This window comes from Bubalus bubalis, chromosome 3, assembly GCF_019923935.1.
Source record: "Bubalus bubalis isolate 160015118507 breed Murrah chromosome 3, NDDB_SH_1, whole genome shotgun sequence".
Taxonomy (NCBI): domain Eukaryota; kingdom Metazoa; phylum Chordata; class Mammalia; order Artiodactyla; family Bovidae; genus Bubalus; species Bubalus bubalis.
The window spans coordinates 57,463,913-57,468,170 of record NC_059159.1 but is presented as its reverse complement, the minus strand read 5'-3'; positions in this window follow the sequence as shown (position 1 = coordinate 57,468,170).

The window sequence follows — 4,258 nt, the reverse complement described above, 5'->3', positions numbered from 1 at the left end:
ATATACACAGTATATAATACCATACATAGCATATATGTATATACACAGTACATACACAGTATAGTAGTTTTGCGTACATATATGATCAGTTGCTAGATCCCCTTCATTTTTCTTTCCTAGTTTTCATAGGAGCTAGAAAATCCTGGCAGAAGTAGTGGCCTCCTAGTCCATGCTGCTGCTGCTGCTAAGTTGCTTCAGTCGTGTCCGACTCTGTGCGACCCCATAGACGGCAGCCTACCAGGCTTCCCCGTACCTGGGATTCTCCAGGCAAGAACACTGGAGTGGGTTGCCATTTCCTTCTCCAATGCATGAAAGTGAAAAGTGAAAGGGAAGTCGCTCAGTCGTGTCCGACTCTTAGCGACCCCATGGACTGCAGCCTACCAGGCTCCTCCGTCCATGGGAATTTCCAGGCAAGAGTCCTGGAGTGGGTTGCCATTAGGGCTCCCATGTACAGGGCTGGGGCAGGCTAGGTTGTCTCCGGGAAGTGAGACAAATGTGAATTATAACTTAGGACAAGAAGCAAGATTAACGCAAAAGTATGGCTCAGACCCTGAGCCTGTGCTGGTGTAAGACGAGGGGCAGAACACGAGGGGGCAGGAGAAGAGGGGCAAGCAGGAAGAGGGTGAGGGGCCCAGGCTGCAGGGACTCAGGAAGTGCCCCTCTGCCCTCCTCCGCATCCTCGCCGGCATCCTTCACCTTGAATCTCCACCTACTCACTGTGCTCTCTGGACCACTGAAGGGGCTTGCAAATTGTGCTACCCAGAGGTACACCCAAGGGTTTCCCAACATTTAATTTTAAAAATTGTGGCCAGTTTACCGTCTGGGGGCTGCAAGAACGTAAGAAAGAGGCATAGTAGGTGAAGACCTGGATCCCACACTCGTGTTTCAGCCAGAACATCAGCTTCATTTTCACTTCTCTTAACTACTGGAGTTTCTCTTAAAATTTAGCTTTGTTAAGAGTTTTCACTGCAACAGTGTTTGGCTTCGCATTGGTCTACTGCAACGTTGCCTGGGCGTCTCTGACTTTTGCCACTCTTTATCCCTGCACTCTGCTCTAAATAAATCATGCTAAGTGCTTCTTCATTAAGGTACCTACTTCCTGCTCCAGAATATCTGTTGACTTTTTATTATTCTCTGAGCAAATCAAACCCCCAGCTGAGCCCCTGGGCCCTCTTCAACCAGAATGAAAGGAATCTGATGCTATTGAGAACCCTTAGTGCTTGGCAGGCACTCAATACGTAAACATCAACTTATGATATTTGATTGTAATTCAAGGGAACTTTGCATCCTCCCAACTTCTAGAATAGGACCTTGCACAAGGGCCTTCAGTTGTGTACAAGGCATACTTCCTTGTACACAGCTCAGTTTCCATGGGGAAGCAACTGGGCGATGTTTAGGAAGATTCTGAATTTATACCTTCTGCAGAAAATGATGTGGTAATATTTAGAAAGTGCCTTAAAATTTCGCCTTCTGTTGTCTGGAAAAATACCTACTTCTGGCTGGTCCTCGATGGAACTGTTGGGATGACCTAACTGAATCCCTGGAATGGCTCATCACTACACCTGGCTCTTGGTGCCCCCTTGTGGCGATCTGTTGCCATGCAGCGTTCAACCAGAGAAGGGAGAGCTATTCTTTAGCGGGTGTTGAACTCGGAGAGGAACATCACGGGAGAATTAGCTCCTTTATCCTCACCGCGCTCCTCTGAGGTTGCTGCCGTTGGTTTCATAACTTATTCTAAGTACCATACCTAACAAGTGGCAGAATAGAAATTTGGACCCAAGCTGTTAGACCAGGGCTTGTGCTCCTGACGGCTATGCTAACATGCCAAGAGACGTTAGGGGAGGCATATAGTGGATGAATTGAGAGATAGACTTTCTGCAATAACGGAGTATAAAGCTTGGCAGGCTGTCCCCCAAGCAAAATAACAACTGAACTGAGGATATTATTTGAAACAGCCATCATTGAAAGCCTCTGGAAAGATGCCCTATGGGGATATAGAAAAAGAGAAACATTTGTTCAATAAAATCTAAAGTATCTCAATAAAAAACAGTGAAAATCTGTGGTGTGTGAGTCCCACTCTGTTCCACTGCTCTCCCCACTAGCTCCAAGTTTTGGAAGTTCTGCCCACGGCACGTGTAGCCAAACGCTCCATTTCTCCTGAGACCTGGGTCTGGGGCTGCAGTTTGACCCCAGAGGAGGCAAGAGGCTGCTGTTTCTCAGCTTCCAGCCCCATTTTGCAGAAGTTGCATTCCAGAGAGTCATACCAAGAGGACTAGGTCTCCCTCTTCTCATCTAGCCCCACCTGTGGGGCAGAAGCTCTTCCTCAGGCAAGTTGAGGGTCCCAGAGCCCTGGTTGCCCACACTTGCAGGGCAGAGATGATATGACTGTCCACACCGCCTCCCACAGAATACACTCTTTAAGCAAGGGCATCCCTTTGGGAAGAGAGGCTCTCTGGCCCAGATTCATTGCACTGGTACCACTCATCTGAATCTAGCGGGACAGGCAGGCCACAAGAAGGAACAGCTCCACAATTCTGAATTTATTTGGAATAAAGAGTGGAGAGCTTCCTGCCTAAAAGCATTGCTGAAAATACCCGTGATCTTCATGGAGAACAACGGGAGAGACTGTTATTTGCGGGATACAGGCAAAATGGTGGACCAGCCAGAAGCCTAATCGAGAGAACCAGGGAGAGAGAAGCCCAGCAGAGCACCCCACTGGTCACAGCCGGCTCTGGGGGTCACGCTGCCCGCCTTGGGAACTGTTAGAGCAGGGCGAGGACAGAGGCTTCACCGGGACGCGGAGAGGAGACGTTCCGGAGTGGTGAGTGTCGGGGGCGGGCCGGAGGGGGAAGTCCGCCACGTGGAAAGGAGACCTGGAGACCGACTGCTCCTCTGAGCTAAGCACGAGGGGTGAAGGGAAGGGCGTGGAGCTCGGGGGGGCGTAGTGTCACTAGTTTGTAAGGTTTTTAAAGTGGGGGCTCTTCCGTCCTTTGTGCGTAGACAGGATTGTGTGTGAGCCAGGTAAGAAGGGGCAATTCATGACGTGTGATATAGAAGGGGTGTGGCCTTGGAGTGAAGAAACCCAGGCACATGGAAAGGACGGCCTTTCAGAGGAGGAAGTGCAGGACGAGGAGGAGGAGGAGGGTGCCTGCTTTCCTGGACCAGACAGAAAAGAAGCTGGATGCAGACACAGGACGATGTCCCGCGTGGTCAAGGAAAGACGGGCGCAGTTCCACGTGATGCCCTGGATTTTAACCAGGAAAATATAGAGATAAGCCGGGGAAATCTGAGGCGTGAACAAAAGGGGTGGGGTCAAGCGGATAGAGAGAGAGCGTGGGAATCCCCAGCAGCACAGTGTACCCAGCTGAAGTCAGTTACTCAGCTCTTCATTTAAAGTGACAATTGGCTTCAATTCGTGGCTTTCTGTGGCTTTTCCTGGAAAAGTTGGTATATACAAAGTGCTCCACCTGTGAGGTGTATGTGATGAGAGGAAAGAAGTGTAAGAGAAACAGTGGCGGGGGAGTGATGGAAGGATCCATGAACCGTAAGTGAGGGAGATCGAAGTGATATCAAGAAAAAGCAGATGAACAAAAGAAAAAATAAGTGAGTTCAGTTCAGTTCAGTTGCTCAGTCGTCTCTGACTGTGACCCCATGAATCACAGCATGCCAGGCTTTCCTGTCCATCACCAACTCCCGGAGTTTACTCAAACTCACGTCCATCGAGTCGGTGATGCCATCCAACCATCTCATCATCTTGTCATCCCCTTCTCCTCCTGCCCTCAATCTTTCCCAGCATCAGGGTTTTTTCAAATGAGTCAGTTTTTCACATCGGGTGGCCAAAGTATGGAGCTTCAGCTTCAGCATCAGTCCTTCCAATGAATATTCAGAACTGATCTCCTTTAGGATGGACTGGTTGGATCTCCTTGCTGTCCAAGGGACTCTCAAGAGTCTTATCCAACACCACAGTTCAAAAGCATCAATTCTTCAGAGCTCTTTATGGTTCAAATCTCACATCCATACATGACTAATGGAAAAACCATAGCTTTGACTAGACAGACCTTTGTTGGCAAAGTAATGTCTCTGGTTTTTAATATGCTGTTTAGGTTGGTCATAGCTTTTCTTCCAAGGAGCAAGCATCTTTTAATTTCATGGCTGCAGTCACCATTTGCAGTGATTTTGGAGCCCAAGAAAATAAAGTATCACTGTTTCCATTGTTTCCCCATCCATTTGCCATGAAGTGATGGGACTGGATGCCATG